At 39.8% G+C, this 13,070-nt stretch overlaps 1 long non-coding RNA gene and 1 pseudogene across 1 annotated transcript; one reads left to right on the top strand and one right to left on the bottom strand.

Annotated features, from left to right (window-relative positions):
• The first annotated feature begins 1,973 nt into the window (after positions 1-1,973).
• Positions 1,974-3,113, top strand: LOC120432364 (T-complex protein 1 subunit beta-like; annotated as a pseudogene).
• A 58-nt stretch (positions 3,114-3,171) lies between these two features.
• LOC120432408 (uncharacterized) lies at positions 3,172-4,881 on the bottom strand. The gene is made up of 2 exons (XR_005608062.2): positions 3,742-4,881; positions 3,172-3,670 (listed from the first exon to the last, which is right to left on the bottom strand). It is a non-coding gene; the product is annotated as an uncharacterized LOC120432408 (long non-coding RNA).
• Positions 4,882-13,070: the final 8,189 nt, after the last annotated feature.

Raw genomic sequence — 13,070 nt, 5'->3', positions numbered from 1 at the left:
TTCGGTGGCTATATCTACTATATCTAGAAAACGGGGCACTTTATCAAAAAATTTGTAAAGTACTTTTTGATTGCAAATTCAATTTTACATTACAAAATTTGGTCGAACAAAATTTATGCGTAAAATTTCTATATTTTCCAAAAATCACATTTTTTCCAAAAAATTATACCTCGACAGCAGAATTTTTGACCATACTTCTCTATGGCTCAAAAGTTGCGGGTTTTGGTCCTCTAAAACTTATCAAAAAATCTCGAAAATCAAAAAATACTAATAAAATATTTTACGAAATTGAGTTTTTGCGTTAAAAAAAAAATCATAAAAAATCGGGAAATTTATATTCCGTGTACTTATTTTTTTCTGGATATTCCTCAACAATACCTATAACTTTGCCGAAGACACCGAATTGATTAGAAAAATCATTCAAAAGTTACAGATTTTCAAATATTTACGAACCATTTTTGTATGGACAGCTGCCAAAATTGTGTATATACTTGTATGGGTCAACCAATGACACAAAATAGCTTCTACGGAAGGCTCCTAAAATGTTGTTTTGGCCATTTTGCATCATTAGTATTAACATACAAGTCTCCAAACATTTTGTGGCCTTGTCATAAAGAAATGGGTATGACATTGTTAACATTCGAAAATCTGTATCTCTGTATGTAAGAAGGGATTTTCTGTTCGATTTAGTGTCTTCGGAAAAGTTGAAGGAAAGGGCACATTTCTCACAAATGAGCAACCAGCAAAAAAGCAAAAGGTTTTTTACCTTCGTGAAGTATTTTAAATTGCAAAAAAAGAACATTTTTCGAAAAATTTCATCTTAAAATACCTTTAGCTTGAAAACGGTGCACTTAACCAAAAATTTAAAAACACTCAAAAACAGTGAAAATGCAGGCAAAATTTAGCTTCATTTGATATCCATATTGCAAATTATGAAAATATGAGTAATTTAAAAAAATACGGTATTTTGTGAAAATTTGAGCATTTCATTCAAAAAACTCTAAAACATTAAAAATGCATGTAAAATTTGGAATTGTTTGATACCCATATTGTGAATTATAAAAAAATAGTATTTTCGAGATTATACGGTATTTTGTGAAAAGTTGAGTATTTCATTCAAAAAAACTCTCAAACAGTGAAAAAGCATGCAAAATTTCGAGTCGTTTGATACTCATATTGCAAATTCAAAAAAATGAAGTACTTTCAAAAAAATTAGGTATTTTGTGAAAATTTAGTAGGGTAGGGTAGTCATCAATGAGACACTTTAGGTTTTCTACTTTCAACGATTTTTCTAATTTTTTCATCAGCATGTCTTAATGAGCTTTTAGTTGCATTATCTTTCTTTTAATGTGTTCTATCATTGACCAAAATATGAGATCGATCCGACATCTACAGCCAGAGTTATTCAACTGTCTCATTGTAGACGCACTTGGCAGGAACAATGAGACAGCTGGGGAACAATGAGACACTCTACGAAAATCAACATTTTTCTAGCAAAACACGAGGGGGACGTCACTCCGCGATAACACACTAAAACGCACAAAAACGAGCTCGAAAAGCATCAACGCTACTCATCGTGCCGAGTTTTCACATAACGCCACCTTAAAGCAAGTTATCGCAAGTTAACGCGCGTTAAAGCGAGTTAAAGCGACCAGCGTCTGCTAGACTTTTGAACCAGGGAAATCTTTCTTGCAACCTTGCCGTCGAGCAGTTTTTGGTCAAGTTTGGCAACTCGGTATTTGTTTTGGTTTTTTTCAAGCAGTTTTGACAGAAAGAAAAAAAAACAAAGCAAACTTTGAAATGTTTTGTCGACGTTCGAAAAAGTTTGCTCCGGTGTGATCGCCGGCTCCACCGTCCACAGAGCACGGCGCTCGTTCTGACGACCGGAAAAGTTACCTTTATTCCCGGTGTGTTGGGTGTGATCGGCGGCTCTAACATCAACGGACTTTGGCGGAAAATCCTGGCGCAAAATCATGGAGGAACAAAGTTTTCTGGTAATGTTTTTTTTAGCAGTGTGATTAAGAGATTTTAGTTGTGATTTGTATTGTTTTTGTAGGATAAGCCTAGACTGGGGCCATTCCAGTACCGACGCTCCGCTGACCACTGAAAGGCGCTCCACCACGCTGCGTATATCAAGGGCTATTTATCACCAGCTTTTGCCCTGCTTGTTACCTTCCTACAGCAAATCGCCGAAACGTTTGCCGAGAAGGAGAGGGGCGAATTTGCCCGGCTATCCTCGTTTGTGGGGACCATCGTGATCGGCGATCTGGTCAAAAGCACTCTCGGTTCGAAGGGAATGGACAAGACTCTGGTTGCGCACGGCCGCAGCGCCGGGCAGGTTGAGGTCACTAATGACGGGGCGAAGATTCTGAAGGCGGTCGGCGTAGACGATCAGTTGACTTGAGTCGCTTCCAGGACGACGAGGTTGGCGATGGAACGACTTCCGTGACGGTGCTGGTGTCAGAGTTGCTGCGCGAGGCGAAAAAGTTGATCGAGGCCACGCAGGCGGCACGTTCGGCACTGATTGCCGCGGCTCAGAACAATTCGAAGGTTGCGGAAAAGTTCCGAGAGGATTCAATGAACATTGCCTGGACGGCGGTTGTTTGGAGGATTAGTTCCTGGGTTTCCTGCTGGACAAGAAGCCCGGTGTGCACAAGCAGAAGCGCATCGAGATCGCAAAGATCTTGATCGCCAACACGCAGATGGCCACGGACAAGATCAAGGTTTTTGGTTCGATCATCAAAATGGACTCGATGGCGAAAATTGCCGAGCTGGAGGTCGTCGAGAAGGAGAAGATGAAGGAAAAGGTGACAAACCGGACCAGGTTCGGCTTGGTCGTTGCGATCTGATCGAGCTGGTCATAATCGGCGAGGACACGCTGTTGTGCTTCAGCGGAGTTCCCTTCGGAGAGGCCTGTTCCGTCGTAATCCGTTGGGCAACCCAGCTGATCATCGACGAATCGGATCGTTCGCTGCACGACGCCCTTTGCGTGCTGGCCGCGGAAACGTCCGGTAAGGAATCGATGGCCATGGAAGCGTTCGGTCGAGCTCTGGCTCTAGATGCCGACGACGATCGCCGACAACGAAGAGTACGATACCGTTTGTAACGCTTAGCTGAACGAAGAGTAAGAATGTTGGAGGTGGGGTTTTGCAGGACTTTTTAGGTTTATGATTATTTTCTTTGCAGGTGCACGTGTAATCCACATGCCCATCGAAGGACGCTGCAGCGATGGCAGGACCTGGACATCCTGGACAGCCGGAGCTTGAACAAGTGATTGTCAGCGCAATTAACCTTCACCGGCTACATGGTCTCCAGTTGTGCGTGTTTTGGCTGCCGTAGAACAAACTTCCGTTGACGATTTCACCCGAATCCGCCGCTCCTGATCAACTACGGCCCGATCTCGCCCGTTTTCTCATCGAATAAAATCAGTGATAAAATTATAAATAAGACGATTTTTTTTTATTTATTAAAAAACGCATCCCACTACAATTTATTAGTTACTACACAGAAGTGTTGCGTCTTACTTCTTCTTTTTCTTGCGAAGCGGCGTTTTGTCATCTCCTGGTTTTAGGAGCTGTTTTCCTAACTGGACGACGATCCACTGTTGGCTGCAGAACCAGCCGTACCTGGCACCGATAGCATCGAAACCGTTCGTGACTTCCGCTATGCACTGGAGTGATTAGAAAGAAGAAAAAACAGAAACTTAGCAGCTAATTAAGATGTTGGATATATTTAACCTACCGTTTTTCGCTTTCTCAACGTCCGCAATCTTGACTCTTGGAGTATCTTGATGGAGGCCTTGGCATTGTCGTTCTGTTCCTTTGCATTTTCCTTGTCGATCACTTAGTCACTTTAACATCGTGAGTTTTCTCGAACGAGATTCCGGCCATTTCCAATAAGCACTCCGACAGATTTTAGAATGCCCTAATTGTCACGGCCAGCTCAAGGATCTCCCTGACCACCTCCAGGTTGGCACCACTCTTCTCCACGGTTCCTTCAACCTGCTCGCCTCAAGTCGACTTGATCAACTCCGGAAGCAAATGCGCACGATTCGTCGATATTGTTACAACTTGCATCTGCTTGGGGAGGTTCGTCCGGGTGGCACACTTGAAGACATTCCGGCATCTGCTGGGGAGGTTCTTCCGGGTGGCACACTTGAAGACGGACCGCGTCCCGTCGATGTAGGGCGTGCTTTTCTTGGCCGTTCCTAGTCACAGGGTGGTTAAAAATCTTCGCGGATTTCGCGATTTTCGCGGCGCGGATTTCGCGGATTTATGTTGAATGTTCCTGTGGGTCTATCTTCAAGAATACAACGTAGATTTCGATGGCTAGTGAAAATGTTTGTCTAAATCTAGTATTTCCAGAAGAAAGAACGCAAATTTATCTAAATCCTGCTCGGTGAGAGCAATTTAGATTTCCGCGAAATCCGCGAAATTCGCGAAAATCGCGAAGATTTAACCACCCTGTAGTCAATCCTTTTTGCAGATTCCCAACCTTGTTCCCAACCTGAGAAGGCTGGCTCCACCACGAAATCTACGAAAGACCGAGCCAGTGATGAAGCCGTCTCGAGTCCCCGGACCATAAACCTGTGACAGGCGCAGGAAACGGTTCCGGCGGATGATTTGTCCCTTTTTTTTCAAGAGGAAAACAAAACAAACTGCTCGAATGGTTTGACAACGAGAACTGTCATTTGCTTTTGACAGTTCTCGCTGTCAAAAAAAATCGAGCAGTCTGATGCGAGATCGCAACAAAAGGTAAGCCAAAAAGCAAGTTATCGCGGTTAACGCGAGTTAAAGCAAGTTAAAGCGGAAAAGCAAATGTTAGCGCTGCAAAGGCTTGAAAGGGGAGCTTTATCGCTCGGTGAACGCAGGAGTGACGTCCCCCTCGTATTAATACTAAATAACTTTGTATTTTTGGTTAAATGAAGTTTAAACTCTATAAATATGCCAAAAATCTCTTTTAATTCATGTTTTGAAAGATTTCCATCGATTTTGAAAAGTTTATTGAAGAAAAATCAAAGTGTCTCATTGTTACCCATGGGCTGAAATGAGTGGGGAACAATGAGACAGTCCTGGATTCTGGGTGTATTTTAAATTTTGGCCAAATCTATTGAAAGGACATTGTAGCCCAACTTAATCCCTATGGAACGTCGAAAGACATTTGAAGAAATATTAGTTTTGGTGTAAATGGCAGCCTACGAGCGAAAAAGTATTTTTTGTCCATGATTTACTTTTACACAAACATTTATGAATTATTTTTCAAGGGAGCGTCCATAACCAAAGCCACTTATATGGCAGACGAGTATCCAGTAGACACACCTTTCCCCCAAATATGAGCCTGATTGGTTGAAACTACGACTTGTGAGAGCCATTTTATCATTGTTCCCCGTGTCTCATTGATGACTACTCTACCCTATTTATGCTTTGAAACATACTACAGTATCAAAAATATTTTTTCTAAGCGAATTTATTGAAAATTTAACATGATATTCATGGATTAAGTAAATTTAAAAATGATTTTAAAAATGAGTTACCGGTCCGTTATCGGCGATAAGATTATCGCCGATAGAATTATCGAAATAACGATAACAATAACCATTAACGTTATCGTTAGACGATAATATTATCGACGATAATTCTATCGATTAACAACCTTGTATTGGACCTTAAAAAACTATAGATTTTGTAATTTAACAGGCACTAAACTATTTAATTTTGACTTAAATAGGATCGCAGAACTCGAATAATAAAAAAAACGAAAACAATTTATCGACAAATCATAAATTTGGATAATCCAGGCTTCGGATAATAAAGTCCGGACTCTACATTATTTTAAAAATAACCAATCGTTTCCCTATTTATGAAATAATTATGTGCTAATTTAATTCGTGCAAAATGAACGTGTTAAATATTAAATTGAATTGATGACCACCTTTGTACAATCAATTATTTAACTCAAATGCACAAGTGCACAACTCAGAACTTGTGGTAAATGTTTCCTGACCAGTCACTACTAGAATGTCCCAGAAGAAGTTCTCCCGGTGGTGTCTCTACTTTCACCACTACTGTCTGCTTTTACTGGGCCAGTATCCGTTCTGTTACGATCGAGCCCGGCGTCGGTTCCGCACCAGCTATCCTCTGCTGGTGGTTACAATTTCCCTAAAGCTGGTGACAGTGATTCTTGGGCCGTTTGCTTCGTTACGGTATCTAGAGAGCGTTCGCTCGCTGCCGATTTCGATTCTTCCGGTGGCGTTGAATTTCATATCGGACGAAATTTACTGGTGTCGGGAAGTGGCTCTGCTGGTGCTGTTTCTTACCAATTCGTCGGGATTCCGTGATACCCTGAACAACAGCATCGCATTGGAGCAACAACTGGCGAAACACTTTGATGTTCCACGTGGCACTAACCGGTTGTACGAAGCTTTGGTGGTTCTGAAACTTGCCGTGGCTTCCAGCTGTTTAGTGTACTTTTGTTCACCTTCCGTCGATGGAGTTTTGGCAAATGCATATTCCATAATGAGCATTACCCTCTTTGTGAAAGGATTTTTCTTCACGGATCAGTTCGTCATATGTTTGGAAATGATTTGCGCCAATTTGGAGTTGCTGTCTAATAGTCTGGGACGGCTCTCGACGGAGCTCGCACACGTGTTTGCCGGATATGACGAGCTGCGGTACTGCGAGAACCTTAACCGAGTTGCGATTGCACACTCCAAAATCTACCGACAGTTTCACAGCATCTCGCAGCTCTTTGCTGCGCCAATGTTGCTGTGGTTGTTGCTGCTTTATAATGGAGTTATCCTTATGGTAAGTTTTTTTTTCTTTTGATTTTTTTAGTTGAATTAGTTGTAATCGAGTTAAGCTTAAAAACTTTTGATTAGGGGCAATCTTAACAACAATTTCCCACGAAAACGCAAAAAGTTGGAGTTGGGGTTCCTTGCTTGAATTTAACAGTTATTTTGCAGTTTTTGTAATATAATGATTTTTTTTTCTGTTTTCGCCACTTTCCCGTCGAAACCCACAATTTTTATTTTCAAAAAACCACATCTTGGAATTCTGTTAATGAAACTTCACCATTTCGAGATATGTTTTTTGAAATTGTCCGAGGAATCCAACAAAAATATTATTTCAAAAGAAAAAAAACGATTCTCGAAATCGTGAATTGTGTTCATGAATTTGAGAACCACCAAGGAATATATTCACGTTTATCGAGAAATTAAAAGTGAGAGTGTGTGCGTGCAACATGGAGTTAAAATTTTCGAACTGCCATGGTAAACTTCACAGCAACTTCACAGAAAGTTTAACTCCATGTTGCAGATTTGACAGCTCGATAGGGAAAATGCACCATACTTATGAATAAATTCATGATAGTTTTCAAATTCATGAACACAATTCATGGTTTCAAGAATTGATGAATGCCCTTGAAAACCGGAACTCCAAACTATTTTTCACTAAAAGTTCCAAATCAAAAAATGACATTTTTCCGGGCCTTTCTAACACAATATTCTCGCAAGGCTGAGAAAATTTCCAACAATTTCTTTTAAAACTTGAATTTTCGGAGGGTTGGAATGCAAGAGATCTAGCCACTCAAAGTGTAACATTTGTGAAAATAAGTTTTTTTCAGTGTCACCTAATTAACCCTCATTGTTCAATTGACGATATCTCGGAAAACAAAACAAAAAACTATTGTGAAATTAATTTCGATACTCAAAAAACAAGCCTAGCATTTCAATAAACTGCAAAAAGTCATGTTTATCCAACTCGGTAGATGAAATATATAACTCGTGCTGAAAAAAGCATAATTTTCCAACTTGTTGCAAAAACTTCTTTTACCGAAAAAAAGCAAAACTCATGGAACTCATGAAAACTGTCTGACTTTTTTTTCTCAAAATGATGAGTTAAAGCTCTGAATGGAAACATTCCCGGTTGGCCATTTGGCGGCAATGTTTGTTTTAGAAAAATATTCAAATCTTGATTCAGAGAACATCACTCTGAACATGGCTTTCAACATGTTTTTTTTTGAAATTAAATATGTCTTTATTGAACTTTCTTATAATAATTACATTTCTTTTAAATGCTTAGTGGTATGGCTTAATGCTCTTCATCTTTGTTGTATTTTTCGTTTTATTATTAACCGATCACATTTATTTTATTTACTTCAAATTGTTTTACATTTTTGCATTGAATTGAATACATTTGGGTAAAAAAGAAAAATCACTTTAACAACTAATCCTAACTTAAAACTAAATTCATTGAAATATTCAAAATGTTTAGAACCAGTAAACTGCGAACTGTATTTTAAGATGAATGCTCCAAGGGTTCTTACTTGTTCCTGGCGAGTTTTGCATCCTCGCAGAGTTGTTGTCATCTCGATGAAAATGTTCAAAAGTTCTTGTGGTGAAAACAGGTCACTGCTGAGCAGTTCTCTACGGAATCGGTCTTTTTTCTTTAATTTTATTTTTTGTATTTTTTAATCCGGCTGAAACTTTTTTGGTGCCTTCGGTATGCCCAAAGAAGCCATTTTGCATCATTAGTTTGTCCATATAATTTTCCATACAAATTTGGCAGCTGTCCATACAAAAATGATATGTGAAAATTCAAAAATCTGTATCTTTTGAAGGAATTTTTTGATCGATTTGGTGTCTTCGGCAAAGTTGTAGGTATGGATATGGACTACAATGAAAAAAAATGATACACGGTAAAAAAATTTTTGGTGATTTTTAATTTAACTTTTTGTCACTAAAATTTGATTTGCAAAAAAACACTATTTTTAATTTTTTTTATTTTTTGATATGTTTTAGAGGACATAAAATGCCAACTTTTCAGAAATTTCCAGAATGGGCAAAAAATCTTTGACCGAGTTATGATTTTTTGAATCAATACAGATTTTTTCAATAAATCGAAATATTGGTCGCAAAAATTTTTCAACTTCATTTTTCGATGTAAAATCGAATTTGCAATCAAAAAGTACTCTAGTGAATTTTTGATAAAGTGCACCGTTTTCAAGTTATAACCATTTTTAGGTAACTTTTTTGAAAATAGTCTCAGTTTTTCATTTTTTAAAATTAGTGCCCATGTTTGCCCACCTCTGAAAAAAATATTTTTGAAAAGCTGAGAAAATTCTCTATATTTTGCTTTATTGAACTTTGTTGATACGACCCATAGTTGCTGAGATATTGCCATGCAAAGGCTAAAAAACAGGAAAATTGATGTTTTCTAAGTCTCACCCAAACAACCCGCCATTTTCTAATGTCGATATCTCAGCAACTATAAATCCGATTTACAATGTTAAAAGATAAAACATTCGTGAAATTTTCCGATCTTTTCGAAAAAAATATTTTCAAAAATTTAAAATCAAGACTTACATTTCAAATGGGCGTAATATTGAATGTTAGGCCCGTTTGAAATGTTAGTCTTGATTTTAAATTTTTGAAAATATTTTTTTCGAAAAGATCGGAAAATTTCACGAATGTTTCATGTTTTAACATTGTAAATCGGATTTATAGTTGCTGAGATATCGACATTAGAAAATGGCGGGTTGTTAGGGTGAGACTTAGAAAACATCAATTTTCCTGTTTTTTAGCCTTTGCATGGCAATATCTCAGCAACTATGGGTCGTATCAACAAAGTTCAATAAAGCAAAATATAGAGAATTTTCTCAGCTTTTCAAAAATATTTTTTTCAGATGTGGGCAAATATGGGCACTAATTTAAAAAAATGAAAAACTGAGACTATTTTCAAAAAAGTTACCTAAAAATTGTTATAACTTGAAAACGGTGCACTTTATCAAAAATTCACTAAAGTACTTTTTGATTGCAAATTCGATTTTACATCGAAAAATGAAGTTGAAAAATTTTTGCGACCAATATTTTGATTTATTGAAAAAATCTGTATTGATTCAAAAAATCATAACTCGGTCAAAGATTTTTTGCCCATTCTGGAAATTTCTGAAAAGTTGGCATTTTATGTCCTCTAAAACATATCAAAAAATAAAAAAATTTAAAAATAGTGTTTTTTTGCAAATCAAATTTTAGTGTTAAAAAGTTAAATAAAAAAATCACCAAATTTTTTTTACCGTGTATTATTTTTTTCCAGTGTAGTCCGTATCCATACCTACAACTTTGCCGAAGACACCAAATCGATCAAAAAATTCCTTCAAAAGATACAGATTTTTGAATTTTCATACATCATTTTTGTATGGACAGCTGCCAAATTTGTATGGAAAATTATATGGACAAACTAATGATGCAAAATGGCTTCTTTGGGCATACCGAAGGCACCAAAAAAGTTTCAGCCGGATTAAAAAATACAAAAAAAATCGAATGACCGAAATCTCAGAGAATTGCTCTGCTGCCTTCATCCGTTGAAGCTGGTTGGTTTCCCCTCGGTTGCTGACTGAAGCCTGGAGGTGTTTTATTCTCTGCAACTTTTTGCCGCTGATTCAACGGCAATGGCTGCAGATTTGGAACCACTCGGGCAGATCCCGCTCCTGGTGACGCCAAAGCAGGAAAATCCACGTCCGTGTATGCTGGTGGTGTTTTGCGACGATTTGGTTGGTGCCTCGTCGTCGCTTGCTGCCGAATTTTTACAAACTCAGCTCGTTTTGGGCAGCTTCGATTCTTGGTCGAATGGTCGCCGCCGCAATTGAAGCATTTGGCTTCAATGTTCTCGTTGATTGTGGTGCAAGCTTGAGTTTTGTGCTCACCTCCGCAGGTTGCACAACGACTCTTGATGAAACAGTTCCTCCCACCATGTCCAAACTGCAAACAGTTCGAACACTGCGTCACGTCACGGTGCACTGGACGATAACGTTCCCAAGTCACGATGATGTTGAAAATTGCCCGAACTGCTTTCAGCTCAGACGGCGTTGTCGATCCTTTCTCGAGATGAACCAGGTACAGTTGATCACGATACTTGATGTCCTTGTTGTGTCTCGTCATCTTTAAGACTTCGATCACGTTCAACTTAAGAGTTTTGAGCTCTTCTTTCAGCACACTCACATCCATGTCGTACAGGCCTCGGAGGACCTGTTTCATGGGGCGTTTACCTGGATCGTCATGGCTGTAGTATTCAATCTTTGTGTTGTTCATGAAATCCCGAACGTAGTTGTAATCCTTTCTGGTAGGTAGCAGAATTTTGAGTCCATCAGCACACAAGAGAATGGAAGCTCGTAAAGCCCCAGATTTGATAAAGCCGGTCAGCCACTTTCGCACCGAATCCGATGACGATGTTTTCACAAAAATGGGTGGCAACTTTTCCCGACGTTCAAATTCTTCCTTCTCGCTCACGTCCAGAGGGAGGGTAGCGAACTGGTTTCCAGACGAATTTCGAGCGTCCTTGCTCAAACTGCCTGGCTTTGCAGGTAGCGCTTCGGCATTCTTTAGCTCCTTCAAATCTGCCGATCCTGCTGGTGAGGACAGCCTCTTTTTCTTGCCGTGAGGCATTTTTGCACTTTTTAAGCACTTTTCAGGAGCTAATATCCAGGAGTACCTCACTAATCGGTGGTCCACAAAGGAATGGCTTTCAACATGTTGTTTGTAGAAGCATTTTACTTATCGTGATTCATTTTTCATTTCAATTGACTATTTGGGGTCGATGCAGTCAAACAACGGCTGATGACTATTGCTGCTGATGGGCTGGGAACCGCGGTCGGATGTCGAGCGAGCGTTGTTGGACTTACGTAGATAATGGCACCTCCGCACTGCTAGGTCCAGGTCGATCGATACCCGTGCGCCGTTGAGGTCCTGCGGAATCTTGACGACCGCCGGCACTTCCACTTCCGAAAGTCCCTTCGCTGCTTTGTAGGGTGTGATGTTGTATGGTGGGGAAATAAGTTAAAGAGTGAAAGGTCGTTCAAGAATTGTAACCAACGCTGACGCTGCTGCTTTTTTCTTGCTCTTTTCCTGCTCCTCGAGGCAGTTTTTTCCGTGCATCCACGCATCCACGAAAGTTGCTGGTATGGTTGCGTCCACAGTTGGCGCACTTGATGCACGCCTTGGTTTGCTCTGCCTTGTCCTCCAAGTCCGCTTTGCACGGCAGTGCACACGCCTCAGATAGGTGTGGTTCAACGCACTTCACACAACGGGGCTGGATGCTGCAGTTCCGTGAGCCGTGGTCAAAGTCATCCTGCAGAATGCCTTAGGCTGATTGACGCCTAGCATTCGTCTTGAAACATCACACACATTAAACCGCAAAAATGAGCCGTTGAAGTGAGCTGAAGCTTTCTCCTAACTTTCTTTACGCTTGCAGATATTCCTGGAGCTCACCTATGCATACTTAATACTGAACGATCTCGGGGAAGCGGTTCCCAACAAGCTAGTCGGGGTAATACTGTTTGTCCTGTTTTGCGCTGATATTTGGCTTTTAGTCCGCATTAGCACCTGTATCAGAGAAAAGGTATGATATAAACTTGTGGAGGATTCAACTGGGAATCATTTTAAAACTTATAGCAACAGCAATTCGAGCAAACTATCCAAAAGTTGGCGTTCTCGCAGCTCAAAGATGAACGGGTTAAGCTTATGGTGAGACTTCTTTGGATGCAAGTAAAGCATGAACGGATGGAAGTTTGGTTTGGCGATGTCGTCCGGATTGACCACTCACTGATTTTGGCGGTAAGTTTTGGAGATTATTGTACTGCTGATTTTAAACGTTGGTCCTCTTTTAAAATTTTCACAGATTTTCTCATCGACTCTGAAATATCTCGTTCTACTAATTCAGTTTCAGCTGCAGGGTGGCCACTGAACTCGGCTAAAAGTCCTGGAGGGTAATTCGGTTATCAAATGAAACGAGGCGTCTAACTGCTTTTATGCTTGCGATAAAACTGTTGAAGCCGAACGAGGTGAAGCGTTCCCTAACGAGGCACAAGCTTTTATTCATAAACAGCTTTAATAAAAATAGTTCTACTTAGATAATTACTATCCTTTATTAGATTCATTTAGCATAAAATTAACTTCCTTTTGTCTATACCATCGTCGTCGGCGTCCTGGCGATGGCGAAAGAAGAAGGATGGTTCTGCTCCTCGTTTGCATCTTTTATGAGATTTTCAAGCTCGGTGTGAGGTTCAGCAGCGGTACT

Source organism: Culex pipiens, chromosome 3 (assembly GCF_016801865.2).
Source record: "Culex pipiens pallens isolate TS chromosome 3, TS_CPP_V2, whole genome shotgun sequence".
In the NCBI taxonomy this organism is placed as follows: domain Eukaryota; kingdom Metazoa; phylum Arthropoda; class Insecta; order Diptera; family Culicidae; genus Culex; species Culex pipiens.
Note: the sequence above shows the minus strand (reverse complement) of the source record. Positions and strands in the feature narration are given on the sequence as shown.